This window comes from Balaenoptera borealis (genome assembly GCF_965194805.1).
Source record: "Balaenoptera borealis genome assembly, chromosome: 16".
Lineage (NCBI taxonomy): Eukaryota > Metazoa > Chordata > Mammalia > Artiodactyla > Balaenopteridae > Balaenoptera > Balaenoptera borealis.
The window spans coordinates 82,758,535-82,772,620 of NC_138872.1; the positions used below are offsets into that span (position 1 = coordinate 82,758,535).

At 44.4% G+C, this 14,086-nt stretch overlaps 1 protein-coding gene and 1 long non-coding RNA gene across 3 annotated transcripts in view; one reads left to right on the top strand and one right to left on the bottom strand.

Annotated features, from left to right (window-relative positions):
• The first annotated feature begins 931 nt into the window (after positions 1–931).
• LOC309613716 lies at positions 932–13,812 on the top strand. Of its 2 annotated transcripts, none has more exons than XR_014235852.1 (2): positions 932–1,037; positions 5,606–13,812. It is a non-coding gene; the product is annotated as an uncharacterized lncRNA (long non-coding RNA). The 2 variants fall into 2 exon arrangements; XR_014235853.1 differs by having other exon boundaries at positions 956–1,037; positions 4,982–13,812.
• Positions 10,957–14,086, bottom strand: part of MYH16 (myosin heavy chain 16) — a 58,314-nt gene continuing 55,184 nt past the window's right edge. Inside the window, 1 exon segment of the mRNA XM_082360923.1 lies at positions 10,957–11,081. The gene's annotated coding sequence lies outside the window, so the exon portion shown is untranslated.

Genomic DNA, 14,086 nt, shown 5'->3' on the forward strand with positions numbered 1-14,086 from the left:
AGCGCGGCTGGGGCGGTCGGCGCACGCGCACAGCCGGGCGCGCGTCCGGGGTCCCGAGCGCGGCCGGCGGGGGAGGGTCGGGCGCCTGAGGGGAAGCTGCTTCCTCTGCGAAGTCGGCGTCAGAAACCCGCTGGAAGGTGGTGGCGGGGCAGCGTGGACGTCTTACTGCTTCCCTCGAAAAATGTCCTCAGACTCACGGACAGAAGTGTGTGGAGCCTTGGCGCTTTCACAAGTGCTTTGGTCACGAAATGAGGTACTGAGAATTGGGGCCTTTTGAGCCACACGGACCGACAAATCCCTACGTTTTTCTCCCTTCATAGAGGCCCCGTCAGAGCCCGTCTCCCTCTGTGGAAGTCTCTCCAAGGAACCTTCTCGACCCTTCCTCGGTCAGAATCACTTGTTCCCTGCTCCCGAGATGACGGCACAGCACCGGGGAGTTGGGAGAGTTCAACTGCTCCCCAAACACAGGAAGACAATGCCCTGAACCCCTGTTCCCGCTAGACTGGTTGCCCTTGAACCCACAGAAATTCTGAACCAGCTCTCCTGGCCCTGGGGTGGTTTACAAGTTTGACCCCCAATGCTTGGCTGTCAGGTGATGTTCACCAAAGTGAACTTGTCAAATTCCCGACTTCAGAGTCACCCTGTGTTCTCTGGGGCTGTTCACGGAGCAGTAACGCCCTGGAGGTAATTGTTGTATTTGGTGCCATGGCTACAAAGCCTTTGGTCTTAGGGGCGATCGAGGACAGATTGAGAGCTGAAAGATCATTTTCAGTTAATCACTCCCTCCTGAAGACAACATCCTGGCAAAGGAAGGACGGCACGCGTGGAAGCAAGGATTCCTCGTGTGTCTCCAAGTTAGGTGAACTAATCCAGAAGTATGTAGAGTTGGTACCCAGAGTCAAAATACCTACCGTGTTTTATTCAGATCCCACCTCTTTACAGAGGACAGTTCCTTCTTTGAAGGAGTTTATAATCCGGGCAGATGAGAGTGACACGTACAAATCAGTAATACCAGGCTCTTTATGATAAATGACAAGGTAAGAAATAATTTAGCCTCAGAAAAGTAACAGTGAGACATTGAATGTTAGTCACGGGTTCTATCGTTTGAGTTAATATTTTGCATTTCAACCTAAGCAAAGCTTACCATTTGATGCATTTCCTTTCATGTTTTATGAGCCATTCCAGATGATAGACTCTTAGTTCCACAGGGGTTCTAAGTGAAACCACCTTGTTCTGTACTGAAGAAACAGGACCAGAGGGTTTTGAGAGTGGAGGAAGGTTTTGATGTAAGTCAGTGGCAGGGCTGACCTGATGCCTAGTCCAGAACATAGCCCCTAATCCCATCATGTTCTGGTGCAAGAGCCAGTTTGAGTTACAAGGAGGGCAAGTTATTTTTAGTGTTTGTTTTTTTAGACTAATGTAATGACCTTGATCTAGTATCCAATATGAGGACTCTGCCTTTTACAAAATTAATTCCAGGGGCTTCCCTGGTGGCGCAGTGGTTGAGAATCTGCCTGCCAATGCAGGGGACACGGGTTCGAGCCCTGGTCTGGGAAGATCCCACATGCCGCGGAGCGACTGGGCCCGTGAGCCACAACTACTGAGCCTGCGCGTCTGGAGCCTGTGCTCCGCAACGAGAGAGGCCGGGATAGTGAGAGGCCCGCGCACCGTGATGAAGAGTGGCCCCCGCTTGCCGCAACTAGAGAAAGCCCTCGCACAGAAACGAAGACCCAACATAGCAATCAATCAGTCAATCAATAAATCTTTAAAAAAAAAATTAATTCCAGGGAAGGTGGTCCTTAGAAATGGGAAACAGGAGGAAGAGAGTGGTTGGACACTGCCATGGGATGATTTTATTTGCTTTATTGATTCACTTGGAATCGATTATATTGCGAGTGTGCCCCTCCTACCATCTCGTTGTGGTTTCTTGTTTATGTCTTTGGGTGTAGAAGATCTTTTCTGGTAGGTTCTGGTCTTTATTAGGGGTGGTTGTTCAGCAGTTAGTTGTGATTTTGGTGAGCTCGTGAGAGGAGGTGAGCTCAAGGTCCTTCTGCTCCGCCATCTTGTCCCAGCCCCTCTCAGTTGGAATTGGAATAGGATTGAATTGGAGCTTTGATCAAGCTTCAAGTCATCAAACGATGAGTATTCACCAAGTGCCAAGTATTGTGTCAGGCATTTTGTGCAGTGTACAGAAGAGTTGGGTAAAATTCCACTGTCCTCAAGGGACGTAGAGACTAGGATGAAACCAGTTCACACATAACTTTAAATACAAGGAAATGCATGGTGCTTCGAACCTGGAAGTTCCTAGTTAATGTTAGTTGAATGAAACTATGAATAAATGAAACAGTCTGGGGTTTCGACTGGTTACCCCCAGTTGTGAATGGGAAGGGGGTTTGTATAGACACATCAGGAACATAACCAATCATAGGTTGGAAAGGTTATGTGTTTGCAAACATCTAAGGATTTCCTTCTGTTCAGGAGACCTTTGATTTAGTATCTGGAATGTGGATTTGGAGAGTAAGAAGATTGGTTCTTGCTTGTGCCACCAGCTGAATGACAGTGAACATTTACTGCCAATTTGCCTCCATTTCTGTCTCTTACATGGGTTAAGGCCTGCCACCTATTCACCACAAGACTCTTGGAAATGTTACTGAATCAGTGCCTATAAAAGCTATAAGTTAACAGGAGGACAGAAACCTAAATGCATACTCTGTGTTAATACTTAATAATCCTTATGATTTAGATATTGTCCCAGTTGCTGGGTGTGGCCCCAAGGGGGGAAAGTTTCCTATAGAAAGGATCTTATACAATTCAGTGCAGAGGGATTGAAAAATGCATGCAGATTTTTCCACTCTAGGCTGCTCACCCAGTTCATTTCCATAGCGCAGGGATGGGACCAGTTTATGGGGTGTCTAGGGACGTAAGATAGTCTCAGATGGTATATAAATAGCATACAATCACAAATAACCATACTTAGAAGAACAAGCAGATAAGCATACTTATGAATACTAAGTATCGTTTTCAAAATTTGATAAGTGAAATCTGTAGTCTACAAGCTTGTAAATCTCCTGGAGGCCAGGGCCACTTCTTATACATTTTGTTTCTAACACATTTTTTCATGTTTTTATGGAATCTTCTATTATTTTAATAAAAAGGTAGTATGATGGACAGCTTAAGAGAGTTCATTGACTCTGGAAATAAATAGAACTGGGTTCAAATTCTTACTCTGCAGCTTACCAGCTACAGTACATATATGACTTTGGGCAAGTCAGTCAACTTCTATAAGTTTCTGTCAAATGAGGATAGTAGTTCCCACCTCTTAGGGTGGTTCTAAGGATTAAAATAGATGACATATATACAGTACTTGAGTTCATGACACATTAAAAGCAGCCAATAAATTGTGGCAATTACTGTTTGAGAATACTGTACCAAATTGATTGTCATAATTTATTATTTCCCAATTGTTTTTTCCCCAGTCTGTGGCTTCTCTTGGTTCATTCTCTTAATGTCTTTCAAAGAGCCGAAGATCTTAATTTTGAGGAAGTCCATTTATCAAGTGTCATGTTTAAGAAATTTTTGCTTAATTCAAGGTTATATAGATTTTTTTTCCTGTATTTTTCTATAAGTTTTATAGTTTTTGCACTGATCGATTTCAGGGTGTTAAACTAAACTTGCATTGTTGGGAAAAGTCCTACTTGGTCTTCATGTATTATTCTTTTTATACAATATTGTATTCAGTTGTTAAAATTTTGTTAAGAATTTGACAATTTAAAATATAATTTAAAATCTTTCCTTATGGAGGGTATTGTTTTGTAATTTACTTTTCTTGTAATTTCTAGTTTTGGTATCCGAGTAATTCTGGCCTCGTAAAATGAGTTCAGAAGTATTCCTTTCTCTTCAGTTTTCTGGAGGAGTTTGTTTAGAATTAGCATTTTAAAATTTCTAAACATGGGAGTTTTTTTTAATATAAATTTATTTATTTATTTATTTTTGGCTGCGCTGGGTCTTCGTTGCTGCGCATGGGCTTTCTCTAGTTGTGGCGAGCAGGGGCTACCCTTCGTTGCGGTGCGCGGGCTTCTCATTGTGGTGGCTTCTCTTGTTGCGGAGCACAGCCTCTAGGCACGCGGGCTTCAGTAGTTGCAGCACGCAGGCTCAGTAGTTGTGGCTCGCGGGCTCTAGAGTGCAGGCTCAGTAGTTGTGGCGCACGGGCTTAGTTGCTCCGCGGCATGTGGGATCTTCCCAGACCAGGGCTCGAACCCGTGTCCCCTGCATTGGCAGGTGGATTCTTAACCACTGCGCCACCAGGGAAGCCCAACATGGGAGTTTTAAGTTATATTTTTGTTAAAGATTTCTGCCTTAACTGCATAATTTCTAGCTTAACTACTGATTTGGTTTTGCTTGTTTATTCTTTCAGTTGCTAAGAAAGGTGTGTTAATACCTCCCAAATGATTGTAGATTTGTCTATCTCTACTCTAATTCTGTCATTTTTTTTTCTTTATGTATTTTGAGGCTATATTATAGGTGCCTCTATTTTATATAATACGTTAGGTTTTTTGATAAAGTGAATGTTTTACCATTATGAAATGTTCCTTTCTGATAGTGCTTTTTGTCTTAACGTTTGCTTCTCTGATATTAATATAGCAACCCCAGGTTTCTTTTGGTTAGTGTTTGCCCGGTATATCTTTTTCTCTCTTTTTACTTTCAACTTTTCTATTACATTATGTTATTAGATGAGCTGCTCATAAACAACATATAGTTGCATTTTATTTTTATAGCATGTTTATCTTTTAACTTGAAACATCCAGTCCATTTACATTTAAAGTAATTACTGATATATTAGAATTGAACTCTACCATCTTATCATTTACTTAATTTTTGTCCTATTCTGTTTCTTTTTCTCTTCTTTCTTGCCTTCTTTTGGAATGATTTTTATTTTTTAATTTTATTTTTTGGCCGCGCCGTGCATCATGTGGGATCTTAGTTCCCCGACCAGGGATTGAACCTGCGTCCCCTGCATTGGAAGCTCGAAGTCTTAACCACTGGACCGCCAGGGAAGTCCCGCGGATTGATTATTTTTTATATTCCATTTTCAAGGACTAATTCGGAGCTGTGCTGGAGCCAGCTCAGACTGGCTCAGGAGAGCCAAGAATGCCCATCTCCTCCCAACTCCATGTTCAGTAACCTCTTGGTGGCTTGACATCGGCCGTGGCAGAGCATTTATACCATAGAAAGTAGCAAAGGCTTCAGATCAGGGCTTTTATCCTACAGAGAGCTGGTCGCTAAATGTTTACCAGCAACCAATGATTAGTACTTTCTCTTCCTGGATAATGCAAGGATCTTAGAATACCTTAGGTCCTTTGTTATCCTTCTCCATAGTTATATGCTATTCTTGTCATGCATTTTAATTCTATAGTAAGTTATCATGTGTTTGCCATTTTCTGAAGTTCCTGTGGGATTGTTTCTATTACTAACATGTTGTTTTGACTGGTTCTAGTTTATGTTCTTGTCCTCTCATACGCTTGGTTACCAATGTTGTGTCTAACATTTTATTTTTAAAATTGTGTAGGAATAATTTGAGACCTAAAATGATTTTATCTTTGCCCAGATAAGGTTTTCATTTTCATCTTGCCATGTACCCAAAGATGTCAACAGTCTGGAATCACCTTTATCTAATTTTAGGATTTGAGATTTTCTGGACCACCAGATGACTCAAAGCTGGGCTCCAGTCCTTGGGAAGAATGTTCATCTTCTAATTCACCCTTATTCCTCGAATCCCAACCCAAAACACAGGTGTGGTGGTTAATTTTATTTGTCAACTTGACTGAGCCCTAAGATGCCCAGATATTTGGTCAAACATTATTCTGGATGTTTCTGTGAGGGAGTTTTTTGGATGAGATTGACATTTAAATTGGTAGACTGAAAAAAGCAGATTGCCCTCCATGATGTGGATGGAGCTCACCCAATCAGTTGAAGACTTAAATAGAACAAAAGACTGACCTCCCCCAAGTAAAAGATAATTCCTCCTGCCTGACAGGAGGAATTGAACTGGAACATTGGCTCTTTCTGGTTCTACAGCAGCTTCTGGCCTTCCGACTTGAACCAGGACATTGGCTTTGCAGATTTTTTACTTGCCGGCCTTCATAATCATGTGAGTCAGTTCCTTATGATAAATCTCTTTACATCTATCTATCTATATATCTTTATGACTCTGTATCTATCTTTATCTCTCTCTCTCTCTCTCTGTCTGTCTGTCTCTCTCTCTCCTGTTGGTTCCATTTCTCTGGAGAACTCTAAGTAATACAATGGACATTTACCAGGACCCTCATCCTTGGAGGGCCCTGGACTCTGACTTTTGTCTTTGTGGTCATGATAGGCTGTCAAAAGTACTGCTCCCACGCTCAACCACTTGTAGTGGAATTAGCAAATAGCCCTCTGGGTAAAGCAGTCCTAAAATGCTGAACTCACTCTCTGGTGTTTCTCTTGGATATTGACCTGGTAATTACTACTTTATTAGTTCTCTCTTAATTTTGAGTAGATGTTTTGTGTATTTTGTCCACTTGTCTAGTTATGTTAGTGGGAGAGTTGTCTGTCACCCTAGTCCTCCATTACCAGAATCATTTGGTAAGTAATCATTTTAAAAAAATTATCCTGTTTGTTATTTTTATTTGGCTAAACCCTATTGCATTAATGATATGTCTTTTACACATTATTACATTGTTTGCTTTGTGATACATGTCTGTTGTAGGTTAAAGGGAATATTTAATTCTCATCAAATATAGTATAATGCATGTCATCATGTACTGCTCACAAGTGTAATCACTATGGAGTTCATTAAGTGTTATATAAATAGGTAATTAGTGTTTAAAATGTTTATATTATGCAGAAATGTTTGGAGAATTGTTTTATAGGTGTTTAGGAGGGTTTTAGTGATATTTAGAGAAGTCGCTTGGAATTTTTGGACAGATGGTGAATGCATTCTATTTTCTCACTTAAAATAGTGTGATATAGACTCCTTTGATCTTAGAATTGTTTTGGGGGATGGATTAACCTGGGATGGCTATATTTCTATTGTAGCATATAGCGTGCCTCTGATTTTGTGTGCTTATCACATATATATTTGTGGCTGCTTCTCATATCATACTCCCAAATGAAGATGTTGGCAAAAGTTGAGCAATTCTATAGTTGGAGGGAAGTTGACCAGTTGTGGCAACTGCCTTGACAGACAGAAGGGTAGAGCAGTGTGGAAAGGTAGTGACTGGGGTCCTTCACATTGCACTAATTCTGGAACCTGTGACTGCAGGGCTTGGTGTGAAAGATCATTAGATGTCACTATTGCTTGCACCACTGTTGGCTCATGTGCCACTACCTGCCACCAAGCACACTCTCAGCGGTTCTCCCCACTCCCACCTTCCACTCCCACAGGCTCTCCCTCCCCTTTATGCCTCCTACGCATCCTTAGGCACGTAGCAAAGACACGATTTCCTCTACCTTCCAGGACTCTCCTGTCACATCCTGTACCTACCCCCACAGTAGCCTTTCTAATTGCCAAACCTAATTTTCATAATACAGGTTCTCCCTTGGTTGAAATGTCTGGTTACTGTTTTGCTGCCTGTATTTAAAAGTTGGTTTTTCAAATGTCTGTAGAAAAAAATGTTATGGAATCACTGCTCCAAAGTCTCAGGATACACTTTTCATTAGCCTAAGCCAGGGTTCAGGGTTCAGAGGAGAGAACAGTCCCTTATAATAGCCAGCAAATTCCCTTTCAGTCTTGCGGTTTTACCATAACTCAAGGTTGGCCTTTTCACAACAGATCTCCAGCCTCAGTTCCTGGTAGCTTGTGGTTGGAAGGGCCCGGGGTCTTTGTGATTTCTGGAAACACCCAAAGTTGTGCTCCATGGGGATGACCCAGAACCTGCTGGGTTCCCTACAAGGACCCAGGAGTGGTTCACATGTGAAAGGAGGAGGAAGATAATTGGTGTATGTACCTTAAAATGTACCTGGGATTTGCTTTAATCAGGTGTGGGAAGATACACAGACATAGAAATGATTGTCATGAAGGAAGAAGTTTATACACTCATAGACCTAGAAGTAGAAGGCATGGCATGACATGCCACTCGGGGCCATGCGGGGAAGCACCAGGGCTGGTCAGGAGCAGAAGGAGCAAGGGGGAAGGCGTGGGCACGAGCTTTCATTGTGCTTTCCGTGGGAAGGAATGGGCGATGCAGGGTGAGCAGGGTTAGGATTGGCTCATTTCAGCAGGCTCTGGGACAGAGGGGCAGTCCCTCGTCTGCTACCTGGTCCTGGGATAATTAGGACAGGGGAATATTGCCTCCCAGAGTATAAGAACTGGATAGAGGAGGTGGTTCAGAGTTTGGGCTCCAGATTGGTTAGTCTGTGTATGAGAGCTGTTTGCTATCCCTAAGAATTGGCAGCCCTGGGAGAGGCAGTGTCTCCTCAACCAGGGAGGCCCCAGATGCCAGACCTTCAAGAATATAGAAAATAAGAAAATATGCTTAATACAATCAGTGAAACAAAATTTAGCAGCCTTGAAAGCTATCCCAAAACATTTAGCAAAACCATCTAAATAGTCTTTGCTCCATTTACTCTACAGAACATGGTGCCAGTGCCCTGATTTCAATCATCGTGGATACCAATTATATATTATTATTTTGTAAGGCCATATAGATTATACCCTTTTAGGCCTTTAAGCCATTCTGCAATTTCACGTCCTTAGGCAAAAACAGCGTATGTGGCAAAGTGAAGTCCAACACTTCTGACCCAGTCTAAACACTGGGTTAGAAACCTCACCTCATCTCCTGCCACTAAGAATTATTTCTCTCTCTGCATTAACTGAATGGTCTTGGGCAAGTCACTGAGCCTGTCTACTTCTGGGCCCCCATCCTCCCTGGCAAAGTCAGGAGCTGCTCTGAAATTCTCTGAGTGTGGGGAGACCACAAGTGGACTGTCCTCCAGGAAACAATGATGAGGTCTTTCAACCTCATGGAATGCTCCTGGCATCTCTCCAGGAAGAGGCTCGCTGCCATCAGCTACTAGACTGACAGCCCAGCAGAGCCTCCCCCAGGAGGTCAAGTGTCGGAGTCCTACGGAATGCTAGAAGAAACTTGGCCTAGAAGAAACTTGGCGAGTGTCTCAGTGCCATGCATAATGGGCTCCATGCCAAGTTATCTTGTTTAAACGTCACATTCCTACGAGCAGATGCTCTTATAATTCCTCATTTAATAGTTGAGGAAACAGGAGATAAGATAGGTTAAGTTGCCCAAGGTCACACTGCTGGGAAAGTGGAACCCATATCTGACTTCAAAGCATAAGAATTAGACTTATTTTATGTAATTACAGAGGTGAAGACTAGATTGAAGTAAGGGCAAAATGGAGGAGACATATTTCGACTCAATACTGGGTGGGACTTTTGAACCATGATTGTCAGCCAAAACTGCAATGGGCTGCCTTTTTTTCACTGGAAGAGTTCAAGTTGGATTACCATTTTTTTCAGGGATGCTATGGAAGGGAATCCCAAACTGGCCGAAAGTTGGACTAGACACCCTCCAAATGTCCCTTTGAGCCCGAAAATTCTAATATAATTCTAAGATTGTGTGATTTGGTGTCTCCCAGGAAATTCACATACAGCAGTTGGAGACCCCACCACCGGAGGGCAGCGTCTTCACATTTGGTGCATTTGCACAGAAGGACGCAAACCCCGTTCCCTCCGAGGTGCCTAGAGAGTGCGAAGATTAGCATGGGGGTGATGTGGGCCCGTGTGAAGACGGAGAGGGATCCACCACCAGCATATTAATATCCCTTCCTCTACCAGCCTGAACAATGATTTCTGTCTGCCAGTGCATTGGAGAGGGCAGGGTGCTGAAGTTCAAAGGGAAGACCCCATTTCCATGAAGCTGGGGAGGAGGGGCATTCTGAGGGCTGCTCCCTCTGCCCCTGCACCCCAAAGACTAGGACAGTGAGGAGAGAAACAGGGTCGAGGAGTGTCAGAAGGTGACAAGAAGTCCCATCACGCTTGGGAAGATGGAAGGACCCAGGAAGGGAAGAGCAACTTGGAGGGACCGTGAGACCTGCCTTCCATTCAGGTGGTCTGTAGGGTCCTGGGTGTCAAAACCAGGGTTGACAAGTGGATTCCACCATGGGGCAGGGCTCAGCCTGATTTAAGGAAGCTCTCTGTGCAATGTCAGGAAGCACTGCCTTGGGAGGCATTCACTCCACACCTGTTTACCGTATTTACTGTGTTCTCCCTTCAGGCCGGGCGCTGTCTTATTGCTGAGAAACAGCAGTGAATAAAACACACAAGATACACTTTGCCTGCCCTCACAGAGCTGACCTGCCTGTGTCTGAGCATCCGGGGAGATGCTGAGGCGTGGCGTGGGGGGCCTTTGGGTCGTTAGCCTGGATGGATCTTAACATCCTTTTCGGGTGTCCTGTAACTATCTCAGCTTTACAAAACCTAGTTTGTCTTCATATCTCTGATACACCCTTTCACAATTTGCAAAGAACCTCACCATGACTACATAGGTTTCATGGTTTCCAATAGACACAAGCCTGTGAATGAGGTCACGGACACAACAGAACTCTGATACACTATAAAAATTGCCTTTGGATTAGGAAGTCTCAGAAAAAATTCTTCACTTAAAAACCATCTCCTTTCGGTCTATTTTTCAAGTTTCTTTTATTTAAGATGCATGGGGACAAGGTATTAAAATTGTCCACACAAGGAATTACTTCTAGAGAACAGCCAAGTCCCACAGACATTACATATTCCGTCCTTGACATGAACATGTAGAATCTCAACTAAATCAGACCCACTGTTACTGTTATCCAAGTGCTTGACAGGTTGATGCCATCTCGGAGAAGCCACGCTAATTTAAATTCCTCTAATGGCTGGGTATTTACATCGCCAAGCCCATCTCCCCCCCCACAGCTATCTTTATTCTTTTGCACCTGTCTCTTTCTGGCTTGCACTTTCCTTTGCATAGTAAACATTCTCAGGATAGACCCAGTTTTCCATTTTCATATATTTTTCCTCTCAGTGGTCTGCTGTTGTGATCTGTGTTACCCTGGAAGAAAAAAGAGAGAGAGGGTGAGAAGACCCTTGTGGGCCAGAGCTGGGAATTCTGACATCTTTGACCCCTTCTTGCTAGAAAGACAGCGCCCTCAGGTTCCTGGGCTGCTTCTGCACAGGTTTCCTTCCTTGTAATGGACACCACTGGGTCATACCTGGCTCATTCTCTGCTAGGCTGTAAGGGTTTAGGGACACCTTCTTTGGGCCTGGCATGCCCAGGTAGGCCTGAACTCTAGTCGGGCCATTGAGAGGGCCAGAGTGCGATGCCCTGGGATGCAATGCTCACCATGCACTTGTCTGCAGTGTCTCATGAGGGGCCAAGAGGCTTGTTCTGCCAACTTGATGTGTCTTCCCAAGAAAGAAAAGCTACTACTCATCACATCCCACAAATGGATTTTAAAAATTAGCAAGATTTCCTCATGGAGATTATGGAATACTTGCTCCCAACAGGGCCCTTCACACCCACCCCCTACACCTGTCCCACCAGCTTTGTCTCCCACCCTGTCCAGCACTCTGACCTCATCCTGAGCCCCTCTTCTCCAGTCATGCTGTACCCTTGTGCGCATCCCACCTCTGCACTTTTGCATGTGTTGGGTCTTCTATCTGGAATTCCCTTCTTTCCCTCTCTACCTGGTGAGGGATCCATTTTATTTATTCTTTTTAATTTCGATTCTATTATTTTTACTTTTCATTTTTGTTTATTTTAATTACTATCTGAGATGAATACTTTTATGAAATACACTGACCATGCACTTGGATGTCATGGCAGCATCCGATTGCTCTCGAAATCTCTAAACGCTTCCTCTCAGTTTCTGCAGTGGGGACCACCCACTGAGTGGCGCTGCTCTAGACTCTCATACGGGTCATGTCCTCCATGGAGCTGCTCCCTAGCCACCTCAGGTCGAACCAGTCGTTCCTCCCCTGGAGAAGCAAACACTGCAGAACAGTCGCTCACAGCCTTGTGGTGATTGCTGTGTGCGTCTGCCTCTCCACTGGATTCTGAGCTCCACGAGGGAGGATGTTGTTTCTTATCATCTCTGTATCCCAGAGTACAGGCCTAGTCCATATTCAGAGCTTGGTCAGTATTTGTGATTGAAGATAATGCCACTTTGGAAAACTAAATTCCTGTGGGATTTTGGCTTGGTGCTAACCCATGTACTAGTTTGCTTGCAATATCTCACGGCCACAACGGCATATCTGTGACTGATAAGGGGAAAATGGGGTAAAAGAGTGAGGATGGACCAGGACACAGAGAGCAGACCCCAGGGGCTCTGCCTCTGGGCGCTGTTGGCAGGCCTGTAACCCAATGACACGAAGACAGAGCAGTTGGACCAGGGCCAGCAGACCCCAGGAATAGACAGTCACCAAGCTGGGGCAGGGGATCTGCTTTACAAGGTGCCTAATCCTGGAGGCTAAGACTTAGCAGGCAGAAGGAGCTGAAACGCCTGCTGAGTCTGGGTGGTGCAGGAGGCCTCAGGAGTAACCCCCACCAAGGGGGGAGCTCAAAAGAAGGGACCCCTTTGAGGGTTTTGCCCTGAAGGAAGGGGGTTACATGTTAATTGTAGGACTCATCCAGAGGCAAGCCTCTGGTTTCCTTAACTTCCTGAGCTAACCATTATTTAAGAATTAGAGAATTAAAAAGAAGATTCTGTGTCCTATTTTTTGCTCCCTCCCTAAGCAAATGGTGAGAAAAGGCTCAGCTTGAATTCAAAGGTCAATGGGGTTATCACTTCTGGCTAAAACCCAAACTGACCCGGTCCTGAGAGAGAGCTGTGAGTGGGAGACCTTACCCTCACCAAGGGCTGACTCAACTGGATGCTTGAACACGAGGCCAGAAAAAAATTCCCAGAATCCGTGGAGGTTGAACATCAGCATGTGGCACTGAGACTGCAAACCCCTGCCCCTCCCAACCTAAACCAAGTCCTTGATCATGAGTTGTCTCGGTTCATCCTAATCAGACAGTAACCTTATCAATCTCCACAGTAATTAAAATAAAGGACAGCTTGCCTTTCCATAGCACAGGGCTTGCGTGACCATGGGCGTCACTGAACTTCCCTGAGCTCATTTTCCTCACCTGACAAACGCAGATATTTATACCTACCTCACGGGATAAATTAGAGTGAGAAACATTTACCACATGTCTGGCTCTTGTGAAAGTAGAAGAAACCTGCATTCCCTGGCTCCTGTTTCTGTAAGGGGAGATTTCTGCTACAGCACTGGTTCTCAAACTTGCCCATATGTCTGAATCACCTGGAGGGCTGGTTAAACCTCAAATGCAGGGCCCACCCCCAGAGCTTCTGCTTCAGTAGGTCTGGCGTGGAGCCCAAGAATTCGCATTTCTAACAACTTCCCAGGTGTTGCTGAGGTGGCTGCTGGTCCAAAGGACCACATTTTGGGAACCACTGCTCTAGAATAATGTTCTTTGCTTCTCACCTTTCCCTTGCTCCTCTCATGGGAAGAGGAGTGGTTTATCATGTGCTTGGAAGAAGGAGCCAGGAAGGCGGGGATGAACCCCATCTGGTCTCCTTTTGGATCTACCTGCAGGGTCGATGAGCTCTGGTCATTCCCGCCCTTGGAGTAGGGGCTGCTCCCCAGGGAGCAGGGCTGTGGTTGTTCAGTTCTGCAGGTACTTTTAATTCTGGGGTGAAGTACAAGGATGCTCATGGTAGACACCCATTAATTCTCAATCTAGAGTTGTATCATAATAAAACTAGCATTGTGACTTTTATGTATTTGTCTCCTGTATTTCTTCTCAATTGGTTCTGGATTAAGGAAAATAATAAAAGACTATTAAAAAAATTTCCCCTAAAATCCCACCTGCACTCAGTGCTCAAGACGTGGTAGCTGTGATGATGATGATTTCCTTGATGTTAGAAACCTAAATTCAGCCAGCATTGATGAAATCCTCAGGGATGATACTGTGGGGGATATGAACGCACACCACCTATAAGCTTGCAAATGTCCCTACGGTTCTCCAGTGAAAACAAGCACGTACTGAGC